A 19,436-nucleotide genomic window follows, 5' to 3' on the forward strand; every position below is an offset into this window, starting at 1 on the left:
TTGAGCTGTTCAGTGAAATGCCTGATTCATGAAATTTAGCAAGGTTTAGAGATGAGAAAGGCACAGAAGTGCTTAGCACTGCCAGGATTGATGAATGCCTAAGCTCATGCTGGAGACAGTGTCTTCTTTTTGCCTTAGACTATTGCTTTTGCTGAGTATCATTTGAATGGCAGTAATACTTCAGCAGCAAAACAAAGCAAAGTTTTAGCATTAAAATGCATTTAAAGTAAGAAAAGCAATGTGTCAGAAAACACCTCTTAAGGGTTCTGTCTTTTATTCTTCCCCCCAGTGAATTACATCAGATCAGATAGGCTTGCAAAACAAAATATTTTTCTAAATGTCATCTCTGGCATACAGAATCTCCAAGATCTGAAAGTCAGCACATGTTCATTGTACTTCTTGCACAATTATCAATAATCATTTTGCAGTCCAAATCTGAAACAGCAGTTTTTGACAGAATGGAGTTTAGCTCAGCTCTCTACAAAACCACTGTTTTACTACCAGCTATAAAAAAAAACATTGGATCCCCACCGCAAATTAAACCACAAAGCTACACTTCTGTTTGTTTGTTTGTTTTTTAAATGCAAACACTTTTTAAGCATCCCCCTTCAAACACAGACTTTCGCCATTTACCTTAATCCAGCAGAAAAGAATTTTCATGAAAAGAAATTAATGCGGGACTGAAGCCAGAACTGGCTGTGTATTTACTTACTCATAGGAGTACAAAGAGGATCGATTCACTGAGTTCACAGTCAGATACTGCAATGCTTTCATACCTTACAGCATTTTAAGTCTAGAAAAGCCCATTTTAACCATGCACTCTAACCTCTTGTTTAGCAGTGGCTGATTTTCATGCACCAGTTCCAGCTTCTAAACACATTTTAAAGCTAAAACTTTGCTTTCTTCTGCTGTTGAAGTACTACTGACTTTCAAATGATTCTTAGTCCCTCACCATCAAAGCAGTTGTAAAAGGCAAAAACTTCGAACAAGACATTTTTTTTAAGAAACAGAATCAAGTTTGATTCTATTACTTCCCAGGGATGAAAATGCACCAGAATTCTTCACAAAGTGCTCTTATTATTAATTAAACTTGACAATTTGAAACATACATGTAATAACATCCTAAAATAATCTCTTGTCTTTTTGCCCTTTGACTTTGCTGCACTTTTCTACTTGACTGCACTACACAGATACTGCTTACAAACAAAGCTTTGGGGAGATTCTTTATTATTTTATTGCATTTCCAATAGTCCTATTTAATATTTTTTAATACTTATCAGTATGTATAATACCGTACCTAATCTGGAGTTACATCAGTGAACTTGACTTTGTCAAATAAGCATTTTCAGATCAAAATTTTAGATCACTCTAGGTAGCTTTTGAGGGGCCCTGTTTTAACTAGATGTCAATCTGAGGCAGAATGTGCAGACACGTTCTGATAATTATTTAAGTACATAAATGTGTGTGCTTAATTATCCTGAGTACCCTTTGGCATTTCTGAAAGGTTATCTTTGCCTACTTACGTTAAAACGGTTTCGTTAACACAGTTTAAATTAAATTGAAAGCCAAATTCAAATGCGACTTCAGTGCTTTCTTGTAAGCCATAAATCAGACAAATATTTGGACCTTTTTGATCTGTTCTAATACAAAATAAAGCATATGGTTACATTGACTGTGTTGGTCTGAACTTTTAGTTCTCTGATGATCTGACTCATCCTGGGGATATTATTCAAAGCGTATCTGAAATTCCAGAATCATGCTGCTAAACATCCGTCTGGACTTGTTCAGACTATTTACTCTTCAGAGGACTGTAAAAAAGAAACTGTCATTTTCTAAACATCTCTATTGAAGAAACATATAGAGAAACTTGTTTTTCCTCCCCATCTTAACTGACAGTTGAACATAGTGGTCAATGAAAGCACAAAACCACATGAAAGCAGATGGAAGAGCCCCTACAATAGGCAAACTATTTCCTTTTCAATGAACAAAGGAAAAAAAATATTTTTCCAAACAGAAGAAAACTTTGAGTAAGGCTGAATTAATAACTTTGATAAATAGTATATAAAAGAAGCTAACAACAAAAGACAAGGACGGGGATAACACTCCAAAAAAGAAATGGGTTTCTTTATTCTAAAATGAAATTCACGCTTTCATATTTAAGGACAGAGGGATTTTACCAAGGTACTTTCATTGTATAAAGTCTCCTGAACCTAATTTTGATGAATTCAGTTGGATGATAAACATTTTTACAGTGTTCTGTACTTATTACTCAAAACCTCCTTTTGTTTTATACAGAACAATTTGTTTCCTTGCAAGTTTTATTCTTGGTTTTAGAGTTTCACACTGATTAGTTCACTTCTGTTGGATGCTCAAATAGCACTGGGAAGCCAAGAGCTTATCTAGAAAGAAAATTGAAACTGCCTTTCCAAAACAATCATTCTTATAATAAACCACACTTTCTTTGTCACAGCAAGATTAAAGCTATTGTGTTAATTCTACATAAGGTATGGGGGAGATTTTTGGACACATTTTTCTGTTCACAGTGAAATGTTGTCCTTGAATTTTACTTCCCACGCAGGCATTTTCTTTCTATTAAGCTTTTTATTCTTTCAGCAGTTCTAAAAGTAGTTTCATGTTTTTCTTCCATGGGCACAGTCTTTACCTAGCTTTATCATCTTATGCCTGAAATGCAGAAAGGCAGACTCTTGCCTTTACTAATGATGTCCCCCAACCCCCTTCATCTTCAAGTTTTCACGTCAGTGAAAAACTCATTTATCTGAAAAGTTATATGTAGATCTGGTCACTTAAACATCTCAGCTTTCAAGTCCACTTGCTATCCTCCATATTCTTCCTCATCTCTGAAATCTTTTTTCTTCCCATCTCCCATTCTTGTTATTTACACTCAGACTATCAACCAATCCCTTCAATAGATAGTGAGAGCTAATATCTATTGGCATGCCTCATCATTAATGACATAGAACCAAACTTTCAGATCTCTTAATTGGTGGAAATACTACATTCCTTTAAGACCACTCTCACTTCTTCATTTCCTGTTCCCATCAGGTTTACTGTCATGCTCTCTGTAGTAATTTTTAAACATTACTCGAATCTTCTTAAACATATGAAGTGCAGTCCACTTTTCTCATTAGCTCAAAAACTGTCATGAAAAGAGTGCTTTTTTTTCTGATCAAAAGACTAGCTGTATTTCAGGAATTTTCGGCTCTTTCAAATTTCAAGTTCCTACTATAATTCACTGAAATATTGGGGTTTTTCAAAATAGAAAGAAAATTAATTTATAAAAGAAAGTATAGAGGAAATAAGCATAAGAATTTATCTCATTTCCTGTAATGAATATTTGTGAGCCTTTGCAAAGAGGAACATTTGCACAACATAAGCCAAATTTTGCAAAAAATCATACAATTTTAAAGATATGAATAGCTGTGCTGAATTTATCTTGTATAAACTAAACTTTCTTTCTTTTTATTCTAAGACGAAGTTAATTCTTTGCAAACCTGAAGAGAATGTATTTCAACAGGAAAAAAATGATGCTGACAACACATTTGAACTCAATATAGCTGCTTTTTTGTAATAGATATTATGTCACAGCCATGTTACATACAACCCACAGGAATCTCAGCTGAGCCTTGAGGTGGTACAGAAAAGCTCTAAAATTTATAAACAAATCAAAACTAAGATTTTCTGAAAGTCTTGAATTGTTTTCATTATGAGAGTTTCTATTTCACATTCTTGGAATATGACTTTGCAAACTGAAGGAGGTATCTTGAATGTTTTGGCACTGGATTTTATATGGTTTTCCCTAGAGCAGTGGATTTATGTGGAAGTTCTAATAGTGTAGTAGAGATACATAAAGTTACAATATTCTGTAGTGTGGAAATATTCTCTAGTTAGTGGAAATTCTTTGTTACAGCTTCACTTTTTAAAAGATGTTTTTGCTTCAACGATTCAACTGAACTGACCACAACAATGTGGTTTGCTACACTGAATATTTTTTTTGTAATAAACGGCTTGGAGAATTATACATCTTCCAAGCAGGTCACTAAAATGAACAAGATGCAGATACTTTTTTTCCCCCTGTATTTAGACTGCCTCATTCAATCTGCTCCTTTCAGTCTTTCAGAATCACACTTATCAAAACTTGGTTTCACTCTTGAAGCCCAGTCAAGCCTAGCAAAACACAATGTATTTATATAACTTAAATCTATAGCTGGCTGCTTTTCACTCTCTTTTTCATACGTGCACAAATACACAGCTAAGCATTGTCTCTCTTTGCCACCTAGCGGGAAGCTTGATTTTACAATTGTCTTTGAGCTACTTCCCAGTAAAAATTATCATAATGGGATCCCACGCCAACATAAAACTTGAAAAGGATTTTGGGTGGGTATTTTGGAAGCGTGGTCAGTTTATGAATGATGTCTGTAGTATATATTACAGGGAAAATTGCACATAGAAGTCTTGAAGGCTGCTGAAAAGACAGATGTGAACTTGGAAATAAATAGGAGTGTTTTTTAAGTTCACATCAACTAGCAAAGTACGATTCAATTCTGAAATAACATAGTAATTTCCTTGTATACTTCCTTGTGTTGTTTGAATATGTCTGCTTATCAGTTCCCTTTTCTGAAGTTAAGTTGGAATATCACCAAATCCTTCTTCAGATTATATTTTCATGCAAAAAATTGAGGTAGGTAAAGACTAGAAAAATTGCCAGTTTTTTTATTTAGCTTTCTTGGTAATAGCGATGCTTGCTGATCTATGCATTTAAAGAATACAAAACCATTTTAGCATCTCTCCACACATCTCTTAACTAAATTTTCTTTAACTTGACAACTGGGCCAACACTCAAGATCAAGTCCTGGCAATTGTTCCCAGTGCCACAAGGATGCAAACAGTCAGAACTCAAGCCCCGAATAGTAGTGTCTCTTGTTTGTCAACTTCATCAAGCCAATTGCCATTTCTATGTTCCATGTGCCTTGAAATAAACTGCTCACAAATGCCCCAACATCATACTAGCTGGATCTATACTAACGATGTTGTAGATTAATTTTGAATCTATTTTATATGTATTTGATCTTTAAAACACATTAGCAAATCACTGCAGAGCTAAGAATACAGATACTTGCCAGCTGAGCCTTCTCTGCTTTTGAATGTGTTAAATGTACAATACAAAGATAACGTAGGGGTTTGAAAGATTTTGAAAGCTTGGGGAAATTGGAAAGACAGATTTTGAAAGCTTGACTTTGGAGGTTGGCCTCAATTAATTCAAGATATAGCTGTGCAGACCGGGGCAAGACAGAAGTGTGAATGCGGCGGCACATCAGACTGTTGTTCCTTATGAGTTACAGGTGCAAAACTATGAAGATGAGAGCCAGGATATCTTACAGGGATTCGAGGACAGAGCCACTGAAAGACATTAACTTGCATTGGGAATAAAAAAAAAGATATCAATCATGAACTAGGATTATTATTTGCAACTACTACTAGAACCTATAGTATATCAATAAACCATCATGTTAAATATTTACTGAAATTATACATAACAAACAAAAGTCTAATTTGTGCAAAAGTTCACAGACACAAGCCCCAAAAAGGCAAGCACCCACTGCCATGTGGAGAATGTTCAAGAGAGCCTGAGTCAGATGTTTCGTATGTCTTTACTCTCTTCTTTTCAGAGTATATATCTGGCTATTTGCAATAAGTCTTCTTGAATCAAGTCAGTAGAGATTGGCATCTTGTATAAGATGTACTCAAAAGCACTGCATTACTGTTTGTACTATAACAGGGAAACAGGATAACAGCTTTCTCATCTCCTAGCTAACATGAAGCATGTTGACATTTTTCAGGCTCTCACACAGAAAGAAGATTACTCATGTCCTCATGTCCCCTTTCTACAAAACAGATTTATTTAAATAGAAATATCTTCTCCAAATTTCCATCTTGCTTTAATAGCTTTCTTATGCTGCTTTTTGTATAGAAGAAACCTTCAAGCAATCATTCTTTATTCTTAAAATTTGATAGGGATAGAAATGGTGATTCATTACTTTCTCAGTTATGTATCAGCTCTTGATTCTGGTCTTTTTCCAGTATTTCAGTGAAGTTAAAGACAAGGGAAATCAAAGAAAGTCCTTAATCATGTTCCAGAATATCACAGTTATTCTCTGCTTGGCACTCACTGAACAGTTACTGGCAAGAATTCATTGCCTGGAGACGCAACTTACAAGTGGAAATGGGTCAAGGAAGACCCACACTTGATTTGCCAAAGGACTGCTTTGATGAAAAGACAGAAAATGCATTTGATTCATCTTTCATTTCCCCAAAGTCAGTTCAGGTCTGTTACACAAAGGTGATTAGAAAAAAAAAGAAAAAAAAGAAAAGGCCTAACAGCCTTCGGTGCTTCTAGCTAGCTAAGGAATGACTGCATTCTACTTAATGGCACTAACTTTTGGAAACTTTCCATATACTGAAGACTGTTTCTAAAGCACTTTGATATTTACAACAGCTTCTTCTTCCACAGAAGACATCAGCTACACTAGAAAAGCATTTTCCACATTTAGGTTACACATAGCATACAATATAATAATCAATGTGATTTTAAAAATGCTAAGCAAATAGTTTTCATGATCTCTACAATATTGGTCTATACTATTACTATAAATTGCATCAGCTTCCAGCTCTGTGCATGCTCTAACCAAGGAAGCATGCAGTTATTCTGATTTATGGTGCACTCATCCAAATTGTATTGACTCAGCTATGTTAGTTAAAGATGCAGCTTATTGTATGAAGTGCTGGACTGGCATAACATGAATAGGTAATATTGGACATGCTAAGCTTACATCTACTCAATTTGAGCATCCATTACTACTAACACATATTGGTGGCATTATGAAACAGCTGAATAACACAGTTTTGAGAAACCAACACAACCTCACCAGTTTATCCTTGTTTTTCTTACCATACTTTAAAGGGCATCTTTGCCAAAATAGTCAAAGGACTGGAACGGTTGTTTCTGCAGTCCACAGTGACAATAAAGAATGCTTCTTCCAAAATACAAGCTTTAGATACTTAAGTCAACTACAGCTAACATGAAACTGACAATCTGTTAAACTCATCTTCAAACACAGTAGTGTAAGGATATCAATAAATGGTAAGAACATAGAGATTCAATGAATAAGCATAGATGATAACGTGATCATTTCATCAATTAAGATGTGCAACTCAATAGCACAATCTTCACCTCACCATCAATTTCAAATGTATTTCCAAGTATTTTTGTATTATATGCAACAGATTACTGATGGTAGATCCATAGCCACAATGATTAAAAAGTCTTAAGAAACCAAGTGAGTGTAGAACATTCAATGTTCAAGAATTTTATGGCTAATGATAATATTGCCAGAAAAGAACAGTTCTCAATCAGGTCAATAACTGACATGTTCAAGCACATATGATTAATCCAGACCTTAAAAAGCTCAGTGCTATAATGTTATATTGTAACAAATAGTTTTTAAAAACCAAAATTATTGTGCTCATTTCTGTAGTTTAGAATTAAACTGCTTCTTTTCCCCTATATTTCATCATCTCAGTTATTTCAATACTTTAACCCTTTAACACTTATTATTCAGATACTCAGAAGGCCTAATAGCAATCAAAGAATCAGAATATTACAACCGGGAAGGGACCCATAAGGATCATCATGTCTGAAATAAAGTAACTGGAAGTTATATCTATATCTAGCAAAAAATATATACGTTATAAAGTAAGTATGGCTGGAACCACATATAAGCAGTATTCCTATAGTAAAATAAAGTATAATTTTCTTACAGATCCTCCACTTTCTGCCCATTACAACAATCAGAAAGTCAGCATAAACCTTGAAAAAGTGAAATGTGCTATGTATGCAGTAAGCACTGAGCACAGTGATTGTGCTACACAACAACAGACTTATCAAAAGCATTTCCATACTAAAAGAACAAGCAGAATGGAACCACAGATAAGATGTACTTAAAACTACTATGGTATAACTGAGAAAGAACTAGGATTATATAGTTCCACTCCCAGAGTATAGAAGATAAATCACCACAGATTGTTAAAAGAGAATGTATTAGATATATTATAGTTGATGAAGAACATGAGTGAAGTATTTTCCAATGGAAAAAAAAATGGGTTACAGGAAACTGACTGTTAAAATTTCTTGGAACATTATTAACTTAAAATGTTAGCATTCTGAGATAAGGAGAGGGCATGAAAGGCTACTAAATTCAATAACGAGACTAATAGCGAAGAATGGTCAATAAAAACCAGGAGGGCAATAAAATTTGGAATGGCTTAATTTGACTTAAAGCATGGGCACACTAAGCAATTAAGCATTGAGAAATACATGTTAATGGGCCCGTGGGGAAAAAAAAAGGAATGGGAAATTTATACATAATGGCCATATGTTCTAAAACTTTGAGCAGGAGTAGAATGTGGCATGATAGTGGATAAAAGTAAATATTCTCGGCACCGTACTTGAGGCTGCTAAAAATTATATCAAAAGAATGAAAGACCAAATTTCAGAAAATATCAGAGCAAGTCTGGCTGTAATATGAGAAGGTGAAACTCCTGTAAGGATTAGCTCTCTAGTACAGCATAGCATACTAGGCCTAAATGTAGGCCAAGATGTCTTAGGTGAAATTTCAGGATGTATAATTCTGTTGTTACACAATGCAACAACATTTCACGACAAATTCTTGGCCCAAAATATGAAATTCCTTGGTTTGACAGTCATGCATGTAACATGCAGAAACTTCCATTCTCTGAGTAGAATTTTATCTTATTTATTTATTTATTTGAATCAGGTTATCAAAAAGAATGTTTTAGGTAAGCTTTTAATGTGTTCTCTATAATTTCAAAATTGCTTCCATGACTCTAGAATCATATCATACCACGAGTTGGAAGGGGCTCACAAGGATCATGGAGTCCAACATCTAGCTCCACACAGGAACCACCCAAAAAGCCAACCCAGGGATTTCCAATGATCAGTAAGGCACCGAAACTGCCATGGAGTTTCAAGGAACAAGACAAAGAAACATCTTTATTTCTCAGGTACTATCGCTATTAAGTGTCTAAGAGCCACCAGATACAAATGAAGCATGAGAGCTACCCAAAGTAATTAGAGCTTTCATTATAATGAAGCACCAGGATAAATAAATAAGATCCACTAATAAATCCAGTAACTTTACATCTTATCATGAAAACTTTAAAAAAAAAAGAAAAAGGAATTTGATTTTATCTAACTTTACCTTCACAGTACGTTCCTATTTAATTTACTGGAACCTATTGATCTCTAAAGATATAGAGAATTCTCTTGGTCTTGTTATGCCTTTTCCTCAGATTGATATTTTGTAAATATCTGAACACAAATACATTAAAGTGAGTACAATAAAAAAGTTCTAATTATCGATTGTTTCCAAGACCTACTGTCACTTTGTTTAATTTCTATTCTGTTTTAGGTAAAAAGATGCCATACAGGATTATTTGTGACTACTGGCATGAAGTAATATCAAAGAAAAAGCTGAAATTTTCTTTTCTTTAAGCTTTCCTACACACTAGAACAATGCATCATATTTTGGAGCACTCAGAATATCTCAGAGCAATATAAGGTATTATGTATTTTCTCATGAGGAATGGCATGCACAAAGTTGATAATATAATAGCATTTACTGAACCCAGGAATAAATGCCAATATACAAGCTCTCAAGAAAGCATCATAGTTTTTTGGTTTTTTTCTTTCCACTCGTGGCCCTATACTGAATAATATGAAATGTAATAGTATAACTTAAATGATAATTAATATGAACAAATAGAAAACCCCAGATATTTTTTTCTTATTTTATTTCTGTTACTTAAATGTAGACTATAAAATTGTAAAAATATGTGACAGGTGGAAAACAATAAACGCCCATGCCCTTTGTACTTCTCAATGCTAAGAATAATACCATAAGACAAACAATATATATAATAATATAATATAATATATATATATTATGTATATATATATATTTATACATTTATATATAATATTATATATATATATATATAATATATATTTTTAATTTGTGATAACACAGCAAACACAGTAAGACAATTTCTATCAGGAAATGAGGTTACTGGAAAAATTCCACTGAAATACTGTGGATTTTAGACAGCTATTTTGATGTAGTCAGAGATTACTGAAATTGAAATGTATTCAAATCCACAACTTTCAGCTGAAGACAGCATGAATGACACAAAAGTAGAGCAGTAAGTTTGAGTAGAACTATCTGAAAAATATTTGAAACCTTCTATTTGTGTAGACCATTTTTCATTATTTATTAAAAATCAGATATTGTTAATAGAACAGATGTTTTTAGTAAGCTCATTAGCATTAAGATAAATTAACAACATTAGATTTTCAGCTGATGGAATTTTTTCCTATTTGATCTATATTTTTGACATATATTAAATCTAGACTACTTTTACATGAGCAGTAATCTGTTCATCTCAACAAACCACAAAGGATGCTTAGAGTTGCCCATTCCATGTACTTTATCTTAAACTCATAGTGCTCATTTTATACATCTAACCGATTTCTTTTTTCCCATTCACCTACCTATAGTTTATTATATAATTGAAAGATGAGATTATTTCCTGCCACATCTTATTCATTATGTTATTGTTTGATTTTTTTTGCTTGCAAATACAGAAGTGAAGCCCATTCCATCTGGAGAATTGTGCTGGAAGTGAAGAAATCCAATTTTGCAGTAGCCTCGTATTTTATTATTAAGATAAGCTGTATTTTCAGTCATTATCAGGCATGGTTCCCTAACTTCCCTTTTATACCCACTTACTCATGCAACTTACTCATTTTTCACCACTTTCATTCCTCATGCCAATCCTACCTATTGTTTCCCTCCTTTTCTTATGCTTATGCTAATTCATAGTCACAATTCAGTTTTACACATCCACCATGACTGTGTACATTGCAACTGCATAGGAGAGCAGACATGGTTTCTTTTCATGTTCACGATATTCTTGAATGAGCTGCAAGTTTTCTTTGAGATGAAGAATGCACCAAGCTAGATTGATAGTTCATTTAAATCATAGTGACAGGGTAAATTTGTGAAGAAATTGTTCTTAACAATATCTAATGTGGAATATTTTGGGCTACAGTATTTTACTCACTAAATTTCATCCTTGCAAGGTGTAGTTTTGTCTCAAGGTATTTAGACCTGTGTCTTCAACTTGTTTTGCTCATGCTTTGGGTGCAGTCTGAAGTGCTTTTGCACTGGCTTTTAACAATCATTGATACCAGTAGATCCACTCAAAGACAATGAAAACTGTGAGTGCCCTTAGGGCTGAATAATTCCTTTCCAAATTATGAACCAATAAAGAACTATGTCCAAAAATGTGTCTGCTTTCTGACTCTATCTGTTATTCTGATGAAAATACTGTCTCTTTTTTGTTTTGTTTTACAATCTCTTTTATGTTTTGACATACTAAATCAGTTTACATTGCCTAAGGTAATGACCATATAAGAAAGAGACCTTTAGCACCAAAATAAAAGTCTCTACCAGTAAACCTAAACGGACATGAATTTCTGCACAGCAGTATACTGAAATAAATTCTTCAAGAGTATTATTAATGGGGAGAAATAAGAAAGTAGTCAAACAGGTTCAGTTATAGAAATAAACCAACACAGGTAGGTTAAAGTGAAAGAAGCAATAAAGTCAATGCCCCTTCTCTAGGCATTGACTGTGAATTATTGTTACAGAATATACTCTAGGTTATAGCCACAGTACAGGATAATTAAAAACCATTCAATTTCTTCCCTGAGATTAATTTTCATCAAGCTAAAATGTGACACAGAGGAAGAACTGGCTGAATATATGTAATCTCTACATCTTGAAATACTTTATTAAGTAGAGGCATTCAATCTATTAATTAGTGTATTGTTACAGGCAATTGGAAACCACAGTCCTTAATCCAAACAGAGTAAATTACAAATGAAGAAATACTGGATTACCATTTGCACAGATATTTTGATTTTGGCTCACAGTATTGTTTCCTGAATTCAATGATGTACAGGAATAAATTAATATGAAAATTACAATGAAGATATTTCATTACAATATGATACAGATCCTCTCTTTATGAGAGACATGCTCGGTAAAGGCCTTAAGCCAATATCTGGCTGTTATCTTATTTGTACAAGGCTGCACTTGAAAATCATGGACAATAACTGAGAATGTATTATTTTATTTAGTTGTGTTATTTTGGTTCCTTCTCCTGCACTGGATTTGTGCAGAGAATGCTCAACATCTTTATCAGAAAATCCACAAGGTCTGTACAACTTAAATCCCATTAAGGCTTCCAATGAGACTTCAGTGTTGCATCAGCCCATTACACATGAGTGACTTTCACCACAATTAATGCCCCTTTTGGAGCACAGTTTTCATCTCTAATCAGAATTTGTTACTCTCCAAGCAGAAAGCATTTTGGTGCTTCAATGGTATACACTTTTTTTCTGTCAAGGACAGCAGTGGCTCTGTATCATGGATGCCTGCCATTAGTAACAACATACAGACAGATTGTGTAATAATTCTTAATAAATTACTAGGTGTTTACATAAAGAAATGCATGTAATTTATCATTTGCACAGGAAATTTTTTTATTTTTTATTTATTTATTTATTCATTTTGCCACTTTGGAAATACGAGGGCTGGCTGATTTTTCAGCATCTGTTTTCTGTGTTTCATCTATTCTTAGTGGCTTCCTCTACCTATTTACTTTTCTATGTTATTTCTTTTTCTCTTGCTTCAGATCCACTGACAAAAATAAGGAGATAATTTAAGAAACTTGAAGCTTTACATAACCCTCTGACTGAGTCAGGATAGCCTTCTACTTACACAGACTCAAGTTTCTCCCAGCAATGCTATGTCGTTTCCAAGTTATATCATCCCATCTTTGCACAATTATCTGACCAAGTGCTGCAAATATAACTGAGCAGCTAACTAATCTGGGAATTCAAACTATTAAGGTATTCAGAAATTCAATCCAAGGAGTCATACAGGCAGGTATAGAATTATGTAGCATTACATTAAAAATCTCATGTAAAAAACATTCATTTTTTTCTTTATTTATTTTTTGGTATTTAGGGCCCAAATTCAGACCATAAAACTATAAGAATAAGAACTAATGAATAAGATGAGAAACAATTTTAAGTTAGGAGCCCAGTTTCTCCAGTGAAGGAATAGGCAGTTGTGTATAAGTAGAAGGGTTGACGACAATTTGCCTATAATTGAAGATATGATCATGTTCTTGGTATTATACATCATCCTAGAGTGTTTGAAGTATGTATTTAGTGTGATGAATTTCAGATATATACTCTTTAACTAAGGTAAATTCTAGGGAAATTTATTGAATGCTGGAATAACAATTAACCACTGCTTATTTTCTTTCAGGACTCGTATCCCAACACATTCAGGAAATTATTTGTATGATTGCCAGATTGGATGCTTTTTCCAGCTTGTTGGTGGCAAGAACTAGGGCCCTCTCCCTAGGAGTAATAACTGCACGTTTAGAAAGAAATTATCTAATAAGCCATATATGTTACAAGATGTGAAAAAGCATTCCAACTAAGAGCCAGTTCTCCTTGTGCCTGAATGGTCACATTCAACACAGAGCTAAGAAGTTTAGCATTTCTCTCTCCTCTGTTTCACCTGGTATATTTTAATGCAGCAATTACCTTAGGCAAAAATTCAAAAGAAGCAAGATCTTTTATATGAAGCAGGAGAAAATAAGCGTTTATATTTGGAGACACTTTTCATGTACGTCTTTAACTTTTAAATAGGCCTTTAAAACTCTGTCCAGGATTATGTGATGTTCTTGAAGGAAATATGTTCACTGAGAAAGAAGGTAGGGAGAGGGATGAGCAGAATCTACCTAAATAATCTACTGATCTCATTTAATAGAGGGAGAGAAAGAGAGAGAATTACTCTATTACAATAAAAAGATTTCACTCTATAAAATAAGGAGAGATTGTTGCCATGGCATCAGCAAAATTCATCCTTCACATAATTGCACACACATGAACCTTTCTTGACAGAACAGAATTATAAATGTGCAAGGTAAAATATTTTCTATTATGCTTCCTCACAGAATTTTAAATAGATATTTGCATTATATTTAGATGAAATCATATAGGTAATTATCTCTTGCAAATATCTTCCAAAGCAAAGCAACAAATTTTGTGCTGACATGGAAATGCACATCTCAGAAGGCACTAGGTAACTCAAAGCACACAGAAAAAGATGCATTCACTTTCAAGCTGCTCTCCAACATAGATTTCTCATGCATGAGAAACCTCTCTCAACCTTGACAAAACCATATTCAACAGATAATCAACAGGCTTAAAGCTGTTCCTGGAATGACTGAACAACTCACAGTCATGTTCCTGGGGATGTGTTCTTCATATTCCTACTATTATTACTACATGGGTTAAGAAAGCATAATCTTATGTTCCACTCTATTTGTATTTACAATGCACATGCTATTTTATGACAATTTCCCCAAGTACACTGAGTACTTAGCAGAGAAACTTTTATTAGAGAGTTCAGGGGCCTGAGGTCAAAAGGCATTGCTAGATTTTCACTGCACTTCTCCATTTCATGCACAGAGATTTCACACTGGTCTTCAATGTCAACACAAACATTGACTTTATATGGTGGTATAATATCATTGTTCACCTCATATTAGTCCTTGCAGTTATAGTGAATTTAAAGATAGCCATTTTGAAGACAAGAGGAACCACCTTTAAAAGGCAGTAATCAAATAACCCATGTTCTTGTACAATACGTGATAAATAATTGTTATGCTAATTTCTGATTAAGTAATAAATGTGTACATTCAAAAAGATCACTGATATGTTGATGATCCCAAGTGATTAGAAGATTTCCAATCACTGAATAAGGTCTTTAATAAGCAGATTTTTACTGTTTTATATATATATATGTATGTGTGTGTGTATATATATATATAAAATAAACTCCTTTACAAATGAAAGCATAATTTCTGAGATTTGTCTGACTTCTAGCCATTAGACTACGTTCCATTTTTAGTCAGCCTTAGTTCTGCCCATGTAATATACAGGTGTAATTCGGCCACCTTTTACAGTAGACAGACTGGGCTTCTTTAGGATGCAAAATAACTTCTGCGCCCTTCTGAACAACAGATCTGGAAATAACAACCTTGAAGTGTTTTCACAAAAGCCACACATGCAGGTAGTATCACCTCCTAATTTCTAAAGGAAAGTTCCTTCTCCATAAGACCTCTGAACACATAATTTCTCATAGCCAGCGCTCTACACAGGGAGTTCACAGTTGGTTGATTATCCATTATGACCGGAAAGTCTTGTCCAGAGGCAAGACCATTTTGAGCATAGTTCCTCAGTCTGACAATTTGACCTACATTCACTGCTCCTAGATGCATGATGTTGCATTTGGTTACACCGAAGTTAAATTTGGACTTACCAGATGAGGAAGGTAAAACATTCAGATGATGCTGTATAATTGGCTTGTCTTTGAGCGGATAAAATTTGAAACTTCACATTCTCTCTGCAGGATCTGTAGTCTTTTTCTATAAAGATAAGAATTCACCCTCCAGTGCTCTCTACCTCACAGTTTCTACCAGCATGACACTCCTGGAAAAGGTAACGAGAGAAAAAAAGATTGCAACTTTGTATAGTGATGTCTTTAACCCTTCCTTTTGCCAGCTATCAATTCACATCCAATCATTTAATATCCTCAGTGCTGAAGCCACCCACCCTTAGAAACTTTGTTGCACAGATCTAGAACTCACGTTTGCTGTGCTGACCCATCAGTCTTTCCTTTCCTTCAGTACACCAGAGTGAAAACAGATGTGCTTTGCTGCATTCTAACATGCCATGTGTTGCAGACTGACAAGACAGATCATAAATAATACAGAGCTTCATTCTCATTACAGTGATTGTAATGAGAAAGATAAATGGGTTCAAATAAAACCATTCAGACTCCAGTGATAAGATTACTATCTCTTCTGAATGTGTATCTAACCCAATTTCATGATATCATTATCCTCCCTGAAATGCAATGGAATATATGGCAATTTAGAGGATCAATCCTCATATATTTTATATATTCTGCGCTTTCTCTAGCACAGGAAAAGTCCTTTCACTTGATCTTCATTATAACTACAGTTCTAGGTATCTGCTCACAGATGATAAAATACCTTGCTACACATTAACACGTACATTGATCTGTGCACACAAGACAGTTGTCTCTCAGTTGGCTTATTCCTTAAAGATCAAAGATCTTCTGTTATGACTTGTACTGAGTTGAGAAATGTAATTAAACAAAACTGAGGAGAGAGAAGAATTAGAAATACCTGAAGAAAGAAACTCACTTGTTTTTCAGACGCAAATAACATTTTCTAGCAATATAACTACTTTGTGTACTTAAAACTTGACATGACTTTTTGGCAAAGTAAATTTTGTTCTCTTTCCTTTTTCTTCCTGAAAGGTTTGTAAATTTCAGTAGCCAAAACGCACAGAAAGACATAAGTGAAACATGGACATTTTCTCTGAATTTGTGGATTGAATATTACTTAAGTTTCCACCAATCCGTAAGCCCGAATGTTTATCACAATGTTTACACAGCTTTTTATTCTTCGCAGAATTATCAAGTCTTTACTGTACATCAGTATTTAGATGAGATTTACCCCTGTTGACTCAACTAAATACAAAATAAGAAATTAAACAGCATTAACAAAACACTCAGATTTGAGCCTCCATTACACATTAGCGTTTCCCCTACATCAAAACTGCCAGAGAATGAAAGTAACTCCTCTGCTCCGGGCTGCAGGAAAGCCTTAAATCACCTCTTCTTTCCAGAAATGATTAATAATTCCTGTATATAATGTAACTGTAACCTTGTGTAAAATATAACTGTATCTTGTGTATGCATGAAAGTGCTTCAGGATGAAAACTGCTGTATAAATGTAAGCTGCTATTAATTATGGCACCCAAAGGAACGTTCAGCTAGCTTAGTTTTCAATCTGAGCCTATATTAACATTCCCGTGTGTTCTAAATTTCCTTTTCTCCACACCTTTTTATTTGCCATTCTGTCAAAGGAATACAAATTCACCATTCCTATTCAACTCCAACCACAGATATACACTCCCTGCTGATTCAAATGCAACAATTTACTAATGAATATATTATTTCTGAAGATCAGCTGAGGCTACTGAGAGGCAAAGACAAGGGAAAAAGTGTATGTACATACACAAATGCATATAAAAAGGGAGATTAAGAATGAAGCTGCTGTATATTGATTTTCTTCAGATTTCCAATTGATTACATAAAATGTGGCAAGTAAGAGAGGTAAAAGATGATAGGGATTATAATCAAATTCATCATTTGAGAACACCTTCAAAGCACTTCATTGCAGAATCAAATCTTACATGACATAAATGTACTAAGAATCTAAAAAGTATTTTCATCCATCAGCAGGATAATTATCTGGTAGATAAACACTCAATAACAACTAGAGAATAATGAAAATGAGAAGTCAGCCTTCAAAAAAGATTAGGGCAAGAATTCATCAGCAGGATTGAGTTGGACAAGGCAGCAGCCCTTACACCTCTTGTGCTGCAGTTGGCACCATGAGACTTCTGCCATAATGCAGTATTAGGCCTTTCTAATGCAGTTGAGTATGGAACTGATTCGTTTCTATGATCCACAGCAAAGATGTGATTTTGAATACCAGATATTTTGTGATGATCATAAAATAGCAGCAATTTCAACACCTGGTGGTTTGTAATTCCCTTCAGAATTGTGAATTCTCCCTTTGTATGCAGTCCTTATTAGTTAGCAAAATTAGCTTACCTACACATACTTAGTATGGGGCTCTCCTTTAAACTCTTCACAGATAAATCTGGAGAACTCATTCTTAAACTTGAGTGGCATGCTAGAAATGTGTTACCAAATATTAACTTCAGTATGATATACAGTCACACTGAGAGGTAGTTCTCTTCCATTCCAAATTTCTGTTTGCCAGGAAACCTGCTCTGTCTGGACCTTTCATGTCACAAGACAGAATGTTCCCTGAAGTCTTGTTCCCTCTTTGATCTGGGCCATTACATCAGGTTAGAAAGATTGTAGACTGAGTGAATAGATAATTTTTACATGCTGAAGCAAGAGGTAGATCTGTCTGTGATCAAATGATTGATTAATTGAAGGTTTCATAGATTTAAGCTGCATTGCTAACGTGCATCACAGTACTAAGAACCTAGGCTGAGGAATTTGTCTTCTGACTATAGATAGGATCCAATCGCCCCTTAAGAAACTGTTTCACCCAAGGTGCATCTCAGAGAGGCAAGAAAGACCTTTATTACCTTCCTTATTTTACACTTCTCTTCAGGAAAGCAACTGCAAGGTTTTCTTTTGGTACTTGTCCAAACACAAGAATAAAGAACAGGAAATCATTTCAGACCTCTTACCAGCCCAATGGAATCTCCTTGTCTTGCTTGCTGTGGATGCTAAACTGATTTTTCTTTTTTTCCTTTATTTTTCACCTGCTGTCTTCCACATTACACTTTGTTTTAGACTGATGGCTATTTCATTGTAAGAAACTTAGAACTGGAGATCATAAACCGAATGCTGGCAGTGTCATGCAGAACAAGTTTCTAGACCAAAGCCTCCTCAGCAATTACATCTGCAGTCATATCCTCACATGCCAAGCCTGCCCAAGTCCCATTGCAGCCCCAGCAGTGTGTATCTGCTCTTCAAGCAAGCAGCATTAAAAAGTGTGTATCACAGAGGAAAAGAACGTAAAAAAATCCATTACCCATGGTTTACTAAATGATTAATCCAAATGTTGTTTTAATTTTTCATGTGAAGAAAATGAAGAAAAAAATATTAATTTTTGGCCTTGAAATTCCCTTATTTCAAATTAATACAGGACGCAAAGACTGTTGACTCAGTTCTTTCTTAATTGGATGAAAAACTGTGGACTACCCAAAGTACAAGCCAGTGTTCAGAAAATTCCTTCCCTGGACATTTATATTATAATAAATTATTTCTCTTCAACTTTGTGTGTGGAAAAAGAAAAAAATTAACACCATTGTCAATTGTCACTCATCCAGAACTACTCACAGGCACAATCCATTTTGAAGCCCATGCTAGAGCAACTTTTAATTCAGTGGGTAACAGCCTACTGTTTTGCTGCCAGAGCATGTATTTCATTTCTTCCCTTTTGGCTATTATTGATGAAGCAAGAAAATCACCTCATTATCTTGTGTAAATCTAATCTCACACAAAATTACCATTTAAAAATCTACAACATTCTCCAGATATAAAGCTTCTGCA

The 19,436-nt window shown here is 34.5% G+C and overlaps 1 long non-coding RNA gene across 1 annotated transcript in view; it reads right to left on the reverse strand.

Moving 5' to 3' along the window:
* The window catches only part of LOC128086121 (uncharacterized), a 185,371-nt gene that overhangs the window by 136,802 nt on the left and 29,133 nt on the right, over positions 1-19,436 (reverse strand). The window contains exon 3 of the long non-coding RNA XR_008209242.1: positions 15,564-15,733. This is a non-coding gene — a long non-coding RNA (uncharacterized LOC128086121). The remainder of the gene's footprint in view (positions 1-15,563; positions 15,734-19,436) is intronic.

This window comes from Tympanuchus pallidicinctus, unplaced genomic scaffold, assembly GCF_026119805.1.
Source record: "Tympanuchus pallidicinctus isolate F22 unplaced genomic scaffold, pur_lepc_1.0 scaffold3, whole genome shotgun sequence".
NCBI lineage: Eukaryota > Metazoa > Chordata > Aves > Galliformes > Phasianidae > Tympanuchus > Tympanuchus pallidicinctus.